General features: G+C 37.8%; 1 protein-coding gene and 1 pseudogene across 2 annotated transcripts in view; both read right to left on the bottom strand.

Moving 5' to 3' along the window:
- The window catches only part of LOC149045761 (uncharacterized), an 18,356-nt gene extending 12,716 nt beyond the window's left edge, over positions 1–5,640 (bottom strand). Inside the window, exons 1-2 of the mRNA XM_089207140.1 lie at positions 5,570–5,640; positions 4,862–4,909 (exon numbers count right to left, since the gene is read on the bottom strand). The gene's annotated coding sequence lies outside the window, so the exon portion shown is untranslated. The remainder of the gene's footprint in view (positions 1–4,861; positions 4,910–5,569) is intronic.
- A 2,669-nt stretch (positions 5,641–8,309) lies between these two features.
- On the bottom strand, positions 8,310–15,136 carry LOC149045760 (uncharacterized; annotated as a pseudogene). Its single transcript, XR_016186814.1, has 2 exons — positions 15,057–15,136; positions 8,310–14,903 (listed from the first exon to the last, which is right to left on the bottom strand). The product of XR_016186814.1 is annotated as an uncharacterized LOC149045760 (transcript).
- Between the last annotated feature and the right edge of the window lie 643 nt (positions 15,137–15,779).

The raw sequence follows: 15,779 nt of genomic DNA, 5'->3' as shown, positions 1-15,779 counted from the left end.
AGTTAGATAAGGATATAGCGGTGGTAGATTTGTCTAGGGAAAAAGGGTAGTAGATAGATGTAGGGGAGATAGAGAAGGGGGAGTCGAGTAGAGCACGGAAAAGGGGGGAGAAGTGGTCCCAGACTTTCACAACTCTGGGACATCCCAAGAAGCAGTGTTCAATAGTTTCCGTTTTTCCGCAGATCGCGCATTTGTCATTATTGATGTATCCCCAAGACTTAAGGAGATATCTTACGCGGATCATTCTATGGATCAATAGCCAAATTAGATCATTCTTCTTGTTTTCAATTAGCTTTAGGCGAGACTTGCGCCACACCCAGGCCCAACGATTGATGGGGCGGTCCATAGCAGACGCCCAAAAACCGGAGCACCGGGGTGCAACGCAGACGGGGTCAAGCAACAAAAGATATAAATTCTTACTGGTGAGTAAATCAGGTAAGGCACCAGTTTTCTGATGCAAGGTACGGAAATTATCTAGACAAAGGCGGTAGTAATTGGAAGGAAGGAAGGAAGAGGGAGCAGAATTGGTGGGAAAAGAAAAACGGGGATCTAGAATAGTTAGCTTATGTCCTAAAAAATATCGAGCTAGGTAATGCCATTTGGATGTGCCAAAGTCATCTCTTAAACTGGAAAAAACAGAAAGGCGCAGGCTAGCGCACTTAGCTTTAAAATTAACGACGTTGAGGCCCCCGGATGATGGGGGCGCACAACAGCGATCGCGACTAACATTTTCCATTTTTCCTCTCCAGATAAAAGGCCAAATGATCGACTTAAAGCTATCGTGCACCCAACGGGGTGGGGGGATGACTTTAGCAACGTGCCATAAACGGCTTGCGCCTAAAGTATTTACAATTAAGGTCCTACCGATAAAAGACAGGTCTCTTTGTTTCCAAAGATTTAGAACCGAACTTAGTTTGTCTAATTTGGCCCGCCAATTGTCGTCGTCGACATTGACGAGGCCGTTTGAGAAGTAAACACCAAGCACTCTCATTTTAGTGACCCATTTGAGGCCATAGGGAGATTCAATTCTAGTTCGCCATTTTCCTAACCACATTGCTTCAGATTTGGACGTGTTCAGTTTAGCGCCAGATCCTTGTTCAAATTTTGATACGACTCGGAGAAGTGAAGAAAGAGATCTTTCGGATTTTAAGATGCAAGTAGCATCGTCAGCGTACTGGGATATTTTATATTGAAGGCCCCCTGCTCCGGGGAGCAGGAAACCTTCAATATCTTTACAATTACGGATTTGCGTTGATAATACTTCTGAAACTAGCACATAAAGGAGAGGAGATAATGGGCATCCTTGTCTCACCCCTCTTCTTAAGTGGACAGGGGGGGACAGGGAGCCATTAACAATGATTCTAGAGAAGGCTTTAGAATAAAATAGTTCGACCCACCCACAAAAGGAGGGGCCGAAACCAAATTTACGCAATACTCTCATCATGAATTCGTGGTCAACTCGGTCAAAAGCTTTTTCTTGATCTAAGGAAATGAGAATACCCGGTTCATTAGTTTTGTCAATCATGTCGAGGGCATCATGAAGTAAGGCCAAATTTGAGAAGATAGTGCGGCCGACCACGCCGCACGTTTGGTCTGAATGCACGATGGAGTTCATGACTTTTTTCAATCGTTCAGTGATGATTTTAGATGCTAACTTGTAGTCAGTGTTTAACAAGGAAATTGGGCGCCAATTTTTTGCGAGGCGTCGATCATCTTTTTTGTGGATGAGTCGTAGGAGGCCCTCGTACTGGCTATCCGCGAGGGAGCCAGCAAGAAAGGCCTCGTTCAAAACAGAAAGGAGAGATTCGCTCAAATCGTTCCAAAAACACAAGTAAAATTCTGTTGGGAGACCATCAGAACCGGGTGACTTGCCGGTCTGAAGGCCTTCCAATGCAGTAAGTAATTCTTTATTAGAAAAAGGGCCTTCACATAGATTGCGCTCATAATCAGTCAGTGAAAATTCGAGGCCGTCAATTATTTCAGTTTGAATTCGCATATCAAGAGGATCTTGGGTGAATAAATTCTTGTAGAAATTGGTTAAAATTCTTTCAAGATCATTTTGAGAATTTCTGAGAACACCGTTCTCGTCAAAAAAAGATTCAAAACTATTCATGTCAGCTCGTTTTTTCTCCAGACGGAAGAAATAGCGTGTTGGTTTCTCACCTTCTTCGAACCATTGCGCTCGGGAGCGGACTTTAGCTCCTTCGGCTTCTTTCGAGATCAGAGAGGACAATTGGCTTTCCAAATCGCTAATTACACCTGGGTTATTTAAGCGATTAGAATGTAAAGCGTTTTTAGCATGGGTTAATTGCTTAGTAATTAGGATTCTTGTGGCATTTGCTGTTCTCTGTTTACGGATACAGTATGAAATACTTGTTTTGCGGATTTCAATTTTTAGAGCATCCCACCATTCGCGGAGGGAGGCGAATTCGGGGATTTTAAGCTTAAAGTTGTTAATCGATTTTGACATAATGTTTTTAAATTCTACATCTGAGAGTAAAGAGCTGTTGAACTTCCAAATTCCAGGACCGTGATTAGAAGGGTTAGTCGTTAGTTCAATTTTTACAAAGTCATGATCGGATAGGTCGTATACGCATGGAAGAATATTACATTTCGTTACTAGGGTTAAGCCTTTAGCGACGAGAAAGCGGTCAATTCTAGATGCCTGGGTATGGTCTTTATTAGACCAGGTGAAAGTTACTTTGCGCGGGTTGTTTTTGCGCCAAATGTCTGTAAGTGAGAAGTCAGCACAAAGGGATCGGAGAAGTTTTTGATCAGACAATAGGATGGCGGAACAATTTAATTTATCTAGGACATTGTCCACACAATTAAAGTCTCCCCCGATCACTAGGTCCCCTTGGGAGAGAAAGTAATTGTGCAGACAAGAGAAAAAACTTTTACGATCCGAAATAGTATTGGGAGAGTAAATGTTTACTAAATTTAGTTTAGAATTATAGTAGTCAATGAGTAAGCTCAATATTCTTCCTTCGGAATCGGTCAAAAAACGGATAATTTTGCCTGGAAAGTTTAGAGAAAAGAGGATGGCAACACCGGCAGACCTGCCAGTCCCGAAGGACCACAGACATTTGCCGCGCCAGAGTATTTCGAATTCCTCCGCTTGTTTTTTGCATGAGACATGTGTTTCTTGTAAAAGGATTATGTCACAGTTTGAATAATTTAATTCTTGAATAATTTTTCGACTTTTACTGGAGGACCCGAGTCCTCGCACATTTAGAGAAATTATTTTAAGCTTACTCATTGAATATAAATAAAAAATTAATATCTGTACCGCCTTCTCCTAGGTTTAGCTCTCTCCCATCCATCATCATCAGTTTCGGAGCCAGAGTAGTCACGGCGGGAAGATCTATCGCGGTCATCGCGGCCGCGATAATAATCTCGATCGCTTCTATCTCTCTCTCTTCTGTCGTCTCTCCTCCCTCGCTCGTCTCTTCGTTCTCTTGGTCGTTCTCTTCTACCTTCGTCGCGTTGTTGTTCTCGTTGTTTCTCTTGATCTTGTTGTTTCTGTTGTTCTTGCTGTTCCTGCTTTTCTAGTAATTTCTGTTGTTCTTCTTGTTGTCGCTGTTGTTCTCTCTGTTGTTGTAGTTTTTTCTGCCTTTCTTCTCTTTCCTTGGCGCGCTGGGCTCGCTCTTGTTTCTTTTCCTTTTCAGTTTTAGGTGGCGTTGGCTCACTATCGACGTTCGCGCTGAAGAGCAGGAAGGGGCATTGAGGCATGGAATGGTTGTCCGCTAAACAAACGGAACATCTTGGCGAGTCTTTACATTCTTGAGCTCGATGCCCAGGGCATTCACAATTAAAACAACGGACTGCAGAGCAGTCTTTGGCCATGTGGTCAGTAGCTCCACAATTCCGGCAAGCTTTTGGCTGATTTGGGTACCATATTTTGATAGGTTCACCAGCTATGTTGATGTTGGCAGGGATAGTTCGATGTAGCGCCATTCGAGCCGTTCTTACTCCATTCTCGATATGTTGTGCAATTTTGTCGCGCCGAAATGAAAGGACACGACCGTAGTGGCTGAGTCGGCCAATCACGGCAGTGTCGGGTAGTTCAGCGGAGGACCAAACGATTTTCGCAGTCGTCCAGGAACACTTTGAGACCGGCAATCACGACAAAAGGTGTTTCAAGAGCGGCTTCTTTAGCTGCACGGCTCTTAAAAGTCACGATCCAAGATCTATTGGACGCCTTTCTCTGGATTCCGGTGATAGCGTCAATATCGATTTCTGCCGCGTCAAAAGCTTCGAGAATTATTTGCGATTTGACGGTTGTATCAACGCTAAAATAAATAGAGCGATCCTTCGTGATTCTACTTTGACTAGGAGCATTCAAAAAAGGCACGGCCTGAAATTTCACACCCTTATTTTCCAGATTTTTTAGTACCTCAGGGATTTCGATTTCCACGTCTGCGCCCCAGGACTGTGAACCTTCTACCACGCTTGCGTCTACGACGTCTCCTGGATTCGCTGTCGAGTTATCTGTAGTAAACTGGCTGATATTTTCACTTTCCTGGCTGTCCATGTTGACCAATTGCTGCAAAAGCAAGGAAAATAAACTTTTCATAAGCCTTTTAACCTTACCCAAGAGGCCGAGAAGCTTTCAGTACTGTTTCGGCCTTCTGGGCCTCATCAGTGCAGTGCTGATGCTAGGATGGAGGTAAGGCTATATAGCCACCCCAAGTGATCTTACACGTGTGGTATCATCTAAGCCATGCCAGAGTGCTCAAACTAGATAAACTAGTGAGCATGCATATATATATATATATATATATATATATATATATATATATATATATATATATATATATATATATATATATATATATATATATATATATATATGTCATACCATTGAGTGGTGGTGCTCTGACTTCACTTCCAACATCACTCTTCTTTCCTGGAAAGACAAATTCATTAAAATACAACTGAACACGAGTCAGAGTGATTAATTATTTTGGTTAAAAAACCTATAAGCAACCGGTTTCACCCCTCCCCCCCACCTCCCCTGCAAAAACTTTTTTATGACTTTCGAATCCCATCTACTAGCATACTTTGATAGCCCTGTGATTTATAAATAATGGCAATCACAAAAAAAATTAGCTTATACTATAATGGCACTGGAAATAAAGCTTACTATGATACAAATGATTAATAAATGTACAATATGAGAAGCAAATCGGCATGCATGGGCAATTTTCAAACTCTATCAAACTGAAGGAAAGCCTTGAAGATAGATCTGATAAAGATATTGAAAATATTTTATTGCACTTGTAAAATGAATACGTAATTTTCAATTTCCTTTAACAATATGAAACAATGAAAACTGGTCAATTAATTGGTATCATTCTGCACGAAAATGACATCATGCTAATTCTGTATTAAAAGGACAGAGCAACGTTTCTGTACATATTGATTTTTACAGTGTCTTTCATAATAGTGTCTACTTTATATTAATTTCTTTACAAAAATGAGACCTCTATTTTGCAATTTAGATATTTGATCATTCTTAGTTTCAAAGTGATAAATCATGACAAGGAATAAATCTTAAGGTAATCACCATATTCCTCACAGAAGGCCTCAAACATATCTTTAAATGTGGTCCCCATTACTCCTTCTCCTGAGACAAAGGCTTCCACAAGCCCAAGAGTGCCATATGTTGAGATCGAGACACCATTAAGGTGCTTTCTTTTAAACATAATGACTATATCATAGTCGCAATGGTGATTCAGTATATCTGCCTGCCAAAAATAATAACATCCCATTTCAAAATGCATAGTAGAATGAAAATAACAAGAACCCTTCTAAGAAGCTTATATCTTCCTTCATGCCAGATCTTGACAAATTCAGGCCCTGTCAAGTTCATCTCAATCTTTCCCATTGTTAGCTATGCATCTTTCTTCTCAGTTGGATTTTACCTCTGTGCTGTTGGAACCTAGTAATCTTGAGGTTCCCTTTGGTTTCAAGGCAATTTTATACATTATAAAAAAATTTAATTCATGGTGACTTCAAACCCATTATTATGAAAGCTGTTAACAAGAGGGTTTCTTTGTTTTTTTTTTTACTTTTGTTTTTTGTTTTTTTTGGAATGGAGGGGGGGGGGGTAAAAAGAACAAATTTTACATATGTAAGTTTTTTTAGTATTGTGGAAGTAGTCTTGCACAATGATATACTTACATTGAATGTTTTTAGGGGAGGGTGGCACAAGAAGGAACTTTGGTCTTTGGGAATAACAAAACACTCTATTACTCCTCTAAGAAAGTCAAAGGCCAGAATGACCCAACATATTAAATTTCTCATTGCATGTTGACTGGCCTCTTGAGGAGTGCAAATCATTATGAGTAATGAAGGGAATGATAAAGGTGAGGTTTGCACATGAGCCAAGTGCCCCATTGGGGCAGGGGCTATGCCTAGTTCAATTCATACTTCTATGATCCTTTGGCTCGGACACCCCATTTAAATCTGTCCCCTCTGGCCCAGTGATGTGTGTTTTCTTATTGTCAAGTGCAGTTACTAACCATAAGGCCTTTTGTCTTCCACTTTGGGTAGGCCTTGAAATTAAACTGCTTTCTTCCTTGCAAGTTACTAATAGTATAAATGAAAGTCAAGTGCCTGACTGTAGAAGCTTTCCATATTTACTGACCCCTACTACTGTGCTTAGTACCCTATCCTCTCTGATTCTCATATGGGTAAAACACCTGTCTGGACTGCAGGCTTGACAGATCACCCCCTTCCCCTACTAGGGCCTCCTCCACCTCTTTATATGCCACTCCCGCCTTTTTGTTCCAGCGCTTGGTGGTGCTTAACAGGTCTTCTCAAGGAATGGATTAATTACAAACACTTACATAACTCGAATCTTCAAGTGTCTTGTTAACTGACTTCACGCCAAGTAGCCCAGAGAAATGTTGAGCATCACGTCAAAAGTTCAATTTACAATTCTACAATTTTCTGAATTAAATTAATTACCCTACGTTCCAAGAGGTCTCGCTGCACGGTGGGATTAGGTTTTTTAAGCTTTCTTATGGATGCCCAATCTTTTTCCTTTTTGGGAAACTCATCTCCACAAGTTCTACATTTCCTTAAAGCTATGGGAGCTTGTTCACCACAGGCCCGACAGGTCTGTAAAGATATGCACACATATTAGTGACATAGTATAAATAATCCATGTAAAATATAAAAAATAATAATAATAAATAAATAATCCATGTTTAGTAATCCACAACCTGCAGAGTAAAATTCTAACTACCTGAAGTTAACACTGTTATAAAAGTGTTATCAGACTGTTAGTTTTAAAAAAATAAAATTTATGCAATATGTCAGTGTCAAATTTAACAAACAATTTATGTATGCTATATCAATTTTTACTATAGATGATATACACTGTATTAATGATTGTTTCAGGGAATGTTTAGGGAAATGGCAAGTTGGTCTATGGGAGGCGCGGTGGCCTAATGGTTAGTGTTCTGGACTCCGGATCGAGCTATCTGGGTTAAAGCCTCGACCAGGGCACTGCGTTGTGTTCTTAGGCAAGACACATTACTTTCATAGTGCCTCTCTCCACCCAGGTATATAAATGGGTACTGATGAATTTACTGCTGGGAAGTAACCTGAGATGGACTAGAATCCCACCCAGGGGAGTAGCAAAACTCTCAGCCGCTTAATGCTACAGAAACGGGAGTTAAGTGCTGGAGCTATGAGCCAGTTAGGCTATTTAGGCAAGTTGGCCTTACAAGAACACTTTGTGAGATGGGGATGAAGTATAGAGGGGGAGTAAATACTATTTCTGGCAACCGGTCTGAATGACAGGTGTTCTCAAAATTAAGTTTTTAGGACTTAATATAGGTGTTAAATGAAGGCTCAATAATGCAAATGGACAATTACCCCTGTGAGAATGGCCCGTGGGGGATCATGGTAGTTATCTTCATTGCTCCAAATTCTTTGATGAAAACAACTTTTATCATGATTGTCTGCACTCTCAGAGGTAATTAGCCACTGATAATGACTGATGAAGTTATTATATCATTTTGCTTGCTTTATAACACTTTCTTCCTATTAAACTTAAAAGGTATGCTAATGAAATGATTTTTAACGTATAAATATACTACCAAGTACTTCTGAAAGCAGGAAAATAAAACTCAAAGTATATTTATGGTTTTTGTATATTATAAAACAAAGTAATAGCATAACTAAGCTTAAAGGTAACTGAAGAGTAAAATCAGATTGGAAACATAGTCACGCTTGGAAATTTTGACCTCAAATTGGGCCAAACTCTTTCGGCCGCGCAGGGTCTGGGCCCATGTACACAAACAAATCAAAATGGCGTCCCAAAGTGAGCCTGACCAAGAAGAACTTTTTAATGGGATCAAAGGAGCATTAAAGCGGCAGAAATCGAAATTCGAACGCCAGATTTCAAATGTTCACAAGTTGAAAGATCTAGATGAGACATTTAACGCACTAGAGAAACTGGCCGAAGCTGTTGTGAAAGGAAAATATGGTCCCCTTCGCTATCGACACGAGCATGAAATCAGTCATGTATATCCAATGTTGGAACGAACAATGATAAGAGCTAAGAATGGAATTAATACACGCCTTACTCCACGGATGAGTAAAATCCATCCTTGGGTGATCTGTTTCGATGTTCCGATGCCGCAGGAAGTGTTCAGTCTATTAAACAAAGGGATCGTAAATCGCACAAGTTATGGTGTAGATGTTTCGGAGAAACCCGGTTCAGTGACAATAACATTCACAAATATGAGAAGACTGTGTGCTTTGTTCAATAAATTTGAGGACTGCGAAGCATTTACAAAGGAGCTAGGAGCTGGAAAAGGGGTGGTAAAACTTATTGTTGACGACAGGAAGAATGGAATTATGAGATACAAGTTTAAAGAGGAAATTTTACAATTTAATTTCCATTACGGGTACTGGAATGCATTTGGCATCATTCAGCATTGAAACAGGAGCAGTTTGTTTTTCCAGTATTGATTGGATGCAGTGGTACATTCTTAAATTGTAATCGAGTCGAGACAACAACATATATGTAATAGATGTTATATTTATGATTTTATACACTTCTAACACAATTGTGGGTACATTAATTGTCTTATATGTTATTGTTGCAATGCCCTCAGTGGAATTAAAATATAGAAAAGGGGAACAGTCTCTGGCAGACCCCTAACAATAAAAATTATTCTCTTAAGGAAACTATTAAGCAGATTTACTAACAACACTGTACATTTAGAATATTCGTTACATTTAGAATATTTTTGACATTTATTATAGTTATAATTACATTTATATTCTTAATTAATTTAAATTTAAATCTGTATTTGTAATTGTATTGTGTTTAGCTGAAAAACCCTTTCTAGGGAGCATCAATAAAAGTATGTATGTATGTATGTATGTATGTGTGTGTGTGTGTGTCTGTCTGTATGTATGTATGTATGTATGTATGTATGTATGTGTGTGTGTGTGTGTGTGTGTGTGTGTGTGTGTCTGTCTGTCTGTCTGTCTGTATGTATGTATGTATGTATGTATGTATGTATGTATGTATGTATGTATGTATGTATGTATGTATGTATGTATGTATGTATGTATGTATGTATGTATGTATGTATGTATGTATGTATGTATGTATGTATGTATGTATGTATGTATGTATGTATGTATGTATGTATGTATGTATGTATGTATGTATGTATGTATGTATGTATGTATGTATGTATGTATGTATGTATGTATGTATGTATGTATGTATGTATGTATGTATGTATGTATGTATGTATGTATGTATGTATGTATGTATGTATGTATGTATGTATGTATGTATGTATGTATGTATGTATGTATGTATGTATGTATGTATGTATGTATGTATGTATGTATGTATGTATGTATGTATGTATGTATGTATGTATGTATGTATGTATGTATGTATGTATGTATGTATGTATGTATGTATGTATGTATGTATGTATGTATGTATGTATGTATGTATGTATGTATGTATGTATGTATGTATGTATGTATGTATGTATGTATGTATGTATGTATGTATGTATGTATGTATGTATGTATGTATGTATGTATGTATGTATGTATGTATGTATGTATGTATGTATGTATGTATGTATGTATGTATGTATGTATGTATGTATGTATGTATGTATGTATGTATGTATGTATGTATGTATGTATGTATGTATGTATGTATGTATGTATGTATGTATGTATGTATGTATGTATGTATGTATGTATGTATGTATGTATGTATGTATGTATGTATGTATGTATGTATGTATGTATGTATGTATGTATGTATGTATGTATGTATGTATGTATGTATGTATGTATGTATGTATGTATGTATGTATGTATGTATGTATGTATGTATGTATGTATGTATGTATGTATGTATGTATGTATGTATGTATGTATGTATGTATGTATGTATGTATGTATGTATGTATGTATGTATGTATGTATGTATGTATGTATGTATGTATGTATGTATGTATGTATGTATGTATGTATGTATGTATGTATGTATGTATGTATGTATGTATGTATGTATGTATGTATGTATGTATGTATGTATGTATGTATGTATGTATGTATGTATGTATGTATGTATGTATGTATGTATGTATGTATGTATGTATGTATGTATGTATGTATGTATGTATGTATGTATGTATGTATGTATGTATGTATGTATGTATGTATGTATGTATGTATGTATGTATGTATGTATGTATGTATGTATGTATGTATGTATGTATGTATGTATGTATGTATGTATGTATGTATGTATGTATGTATGTATGTATGTATGTATGTATGTATGTATGTATGTATGTATGTATGTATGTATGTATGTATGTATGTATGTATGTATGTATGTATGTATGTATGTATGTATGTATGTATGTATGTATGTATGTATGTATGTATGTATGTATGTATGTATGTATGTATGTATGTATGTATGTATGTATGTATGTATGTATGTATGTATGTATGTATGTATGTATGTATGTATGTATGTATGTATGTATGTATGTATGTATGTATGTATGTATGTATGTATGTATGTATGTATGTATGTATGTATGTATGTATGTATGTATGTATGTATGTATGTATGTATGTATGTATGTATGTATGTATGTATGTATGTATGTATGTATGTATGTATGTATGTATGTATGTATGTATGTATGTATGTATGTATGTATGTATGTATGTATGTATGTATGTATGTATGTATGTATGTATGTATGTATGTATGTATGTATGTATGTATGTATGTATGTATGTATGTATGTATGTATGTATGTATGTATGTATGTATGTATGTATGTATGTATGTATGTATGTATGTATGTATGTATGTATGTATGTATGTATGTATGTATGTATGTATGTATGTATGTATGTATGTATGTATGTATGTATGTATGTATGTATGTATGTATGTATGTATGTATGTATGTATGTATGTATGTATGTATGTATGTATGTATGTATGTATGTATGTATGTATGTATGTATGTATGTATGTATGTATGTATGTATGTATGTATGTATGTATGTATGTATGTATGTATGTATGTATGTATGTATGTATGTATGTATGTATGTATGTATGTATGTATGTATGTATGTATGTATGTATGTATGTATGTATGTATGTATGTATGTATGTATGTATGTATGTATGTATGTATGTATGTATGTATGTATGTATGTATGTATGTATGTATGTATGTATGTATGTATGTATGTATGTATGTATGTATGTATGTATGTATGTATGTATGTATGTATGTATGTATGTATGTATGTATGTATGTATGTATGTATGTATGTATGTATGTATGTATGTATGTATGTATGTATGTATGTATGTATGTATGTATGTATGTATGTATGTATGTATGTATGTATGTATGTATGTATGTATGTATGTATGTATGTATGTATGTATGTATGTATGTATGTATGTATTAAAATAAAATTTCTTTCCCGGTTATTAAAATAGGTTCACGCTCTCAGAATTTGTTATTATTATGAAAATAATTGAGGTAGCCGGAGAGTGTCTGACACATGATCCCAATTCTGTTATTTCTTTGGTACAATGTTTTGACTCCGATTTATAGTTAGTCGGAGACACGGTGGCCTAGTGGTTAGCGCGCTGGACTCCGGATCCAGAGGTCCGGGTTCGAGCCCTGGCCAGGTCATTGTGTTGTGTTCTTGGGCAAGACACTTTACTCCATAGTGCTTCTCTCCACCCAGGAGTATAAATGGGTACCAGCAAACTGTCAGGGAAACCTGACAATAGTTGCTTCATGCTACGGAAACTGGGATAAGCTCTGGCAGTCATGGGCCACTAGGCTTGTAAGACTAAGCCACGACCAAGTTAAGACAAGTACTTCAAACACTCTCTAGTAGGCTTTCCCTCCGCAACAGACTTCTTGATCTCATCCATGAATTTATGACCACAAAAGAAACATTTGTCGTCGTGTTCACCTTTGGAAAACCCACAGGAGCAAAAGTGTTGTGCATCTGTGGTAATGCGATTGGGGATGAGGCTGTCTCTTGATTGATGATATGTCAAGAGAGATGGCTGGCGGAGAGGGAGCCAAAGTTTACTGATGTAATCATGCCTGAATACCTGATTCCAGCGGTCTTTATAAAGGCTGTTTCTTGCATAGCTGGCAATTTGAACATGCTTGGCTTCCCTCCCTTGCATGGTGTTCACTCCTAATCCAGTTTCATATTTCTCAAATACCCACTGGGTGTGAACTGGGACCAAATGTCCAATGCTCCAAACTGTCCCTGATACAGTGCCTGTGAAGAGTGTGACTGCTGTGAAGTAATCCCGAGCTAAGACCTTGAGTTCATCAATGGCTGGCTGAGTAATGTGGTACATTGAAAAAATGGAGGCACAATCTCTGAGCTTCATTGCAATGAAAACAATGAACAAAAGTTTCATAAGCAATTTGGGATCATCTGAATCCCCCCTGATGGCATTCACAAGGTACATAAACCCATGCAAAATAAGTCTTGAGTCCTTTCCAGTCAGTCTGTAAGAAAAGTCTTTGTCCTTAGACCTATCTTCCAGCATCCACTTTCCTAGCTGCTTTTTCAAACGTCCAGCTTTTACATCACACTCTAGTGCCTTCATGTACCTTGACATTGCACATGCTGGGGATAGGTGTGATAGGCTGGAGATCTTCTGTGGGAGGTTACTTGAAGAAATTGCTAGGTTTAATAGCATTGTGTGTAAATGCTGTACCCCATTGTTTTTAAGGTGAAGGGGCTCTACAACCTCTTTATCACACAACTTTCCAATCAGTGGCTGAAATTCCTGCCTTGATTTATTACTGGCAATAAATTTGGTGATTTTTGTTCTTTTTGTTGAGGCTGCAAGGCTGGAGGGAAGCTTTGCCTTAAAACTTTCTACCTGTTTGGCAATGTTTAATCTATCTTTGTATGGCCATGGTTTCCACTTGCAATCATTCATTAGCCCAAATTTTCCATTCAGTGTAACACAGTCCTCTTTTGATACATTTGCAAAGCTGGAAAAATAAGTGGCAGCATTGTTAAGTTCCCCATTAAGGAAAGCCAGAAATTTCATGTCTGAGGGAACCAGTTCAAAAGTGAAGGTTACTTGCTTCTCTGACACTGTATATGTTTTCTTCTCAATTGCTTCAATCTTGGAGGTTAATTGCAGAGTAAATTGCTCTACACATGGGTGGTCTTCTTTGCAGTTGGCACCAAATAAAAGAAAATTGTCATTTGGGCTAGCCACTCTTGGCCCAACATTTAAGAAACTCACCAACCAGGACATTGACTCATCCCACTTCCCAAAGGGTGCTCCATCCCCCCCCAATTGCCACTTTAAAGGATCCTTCTTTGTGACCAAACCAATTAAGTTTGTCATTGTCCTTTCTAAATTCATTTGTTTCAAAGTAAAATTGACTAAGCATAATTAGCATTGTCTCTAAGTCTCTGTAGACCCCATCAACTCGTTGATCCCTGGGTAAGGTAGTGCACAGTGTTTCTCTCACTGACAAGGTCTCTCCAACATTGATTTCTTCAATTTTGTGCATGAGAGCACTGTAAGCAAGTGGCCTTGGAATGGGAACTCCAAAGCCAAATTTGATTCTCTCCCTTGAAAGATAACCTTTCATGGTTCTTTTCCCAGTATGTCTCATAACCATTGCTGATCTCCCCTGCTGGTATTTTACTTTTTCAATGATCCCCCTGCATACAGTAGAGATAAGGAACGGATGAAATTTTCATTGCTTTCTTCGTACTCCTTCGCTTGAGCATTTATTTTCATCGCAGCTGCCCTTTTAAGCTTTTTAGAAGAATCGAAATATTTAGAAATATCAGCCATTTTGCCATATTTGAGAACAGTGGAAAACATTCCATCAAGAGCAGGAGTTCTATCTTCCACGGAACCTCCGTTCACCTCTGAAGCAGCAATCAGGGTCTCTAATTGCCTTCTGTGGGCACTTCGTCTCGGTAAATTTAATTTACCCTCTCCAGTGAGTTCAGTTGGGCTTTTTTTCCTACTTGTAGAAGTGTTTTGCAAGATTTCAAATGCTGTCGCACGGCTTTGAGTTGGCGGGGTCACCTCAAGCTCAAGCTGATCCACACATTCTCGTATTTTCTCGCCATTTTTTTGTAGGCGCTCTAACTTTTTTCTCAGAGCAGAGAGCTCTTTACTCTTTGACAGATACTCTTTTCGAAGGGTAGCCCTTTCTCTAGCTAGTTCAGCTACAGGGAATCGTTTCTTCTGCGAAAATGCAAGCGATCTCCGAGGGGTTCTTCTCTTCTTACTTCCCATTGCCCGATCGCCACGGTCATGGGCCACAGGCTATTTCCTTTCAATTAAAATTGAGTATTTTTGTTACAAATTTTTACACATATAAAAGCAAAATTATGACCGCTCAACTCGAAATTATAAACGATCAATATCTCTTCTGTGGTTCTACCGTTTCCTTTTTGAGCAAAACGAGTGCTTTAACATTATTTACCTCCGTTTTTGAAGTCGACTGAAGACTTATATTTGTAACTGCGATCGTTCTTTGGAGCCCTGTGTTCACTACGAATGCAAAAATCAAGAAATATGGACAAAGTCGATGAATCAGACATCAAACTAAAGCTTGAAAGGAATAGATTTTATTTTTTAGCGCCAAACGTTTGTTTTCATTACAAGTCTCCCGCAACAGGCAAAATAGATGACTCCCCGGGTCCCTCTGAGTCGCCATGAAAATGGCCGAGCGAAATTTGGCCTTAAAAGGACTGGAATCTAGTGGACATTTCCTTGGCCCAATTTGAGGTCAAAATTTCCAAGCGTGAGTAGCTGCTTCATTCTTTCTCACATTATTGATGGAAATTCAAGACATGACCCTTTTTCATTTGTAGATAAAGAAAATTGCTTGAGACTTATGGCTTTGTCAATTTGAATGAGCACCCCCCCAGGAATTTGGGTTTTAGACGGGTTTTAGACAAGTTGTAGGTCCCCACCATGAGGCATTTGCTCATAACGGGCTGTCTGGGGTGGGGCATTTGACAATTCACTCATAAACAAAGAATTATACATCGTTTCTTTTTTAAAACACAAACCTGCTTTATTAATCATCAAAAAAATTAGCCCTAAATAAACAATGCAGATAACTTTTTAACCCATTGGAAAATAGACATGACCCACCACCACCCACATAAATTCACATTCCACATGAAAGAAAATAAACACA

The sequence above is a fragment of the Pocillopora damicornis genome, chromosome 5, assembly GCF_964200805.1.
Source record: "Pocillopora damicornis chromosome 5, jaPocDami1.2, whole genome shotgun sequence".
NCBI classification, from domain to species: Eukaryota; Metazoa; Cnidaria; class Anthozoa; order Scleractinia; family Pocilloporidae; genus Pocillopora; species Pocillopora damicornis.
Note: the sequence above shows the minus strand (reverse complement) of the source record. Positions and strands in the feature narration are given on the sequence as shown.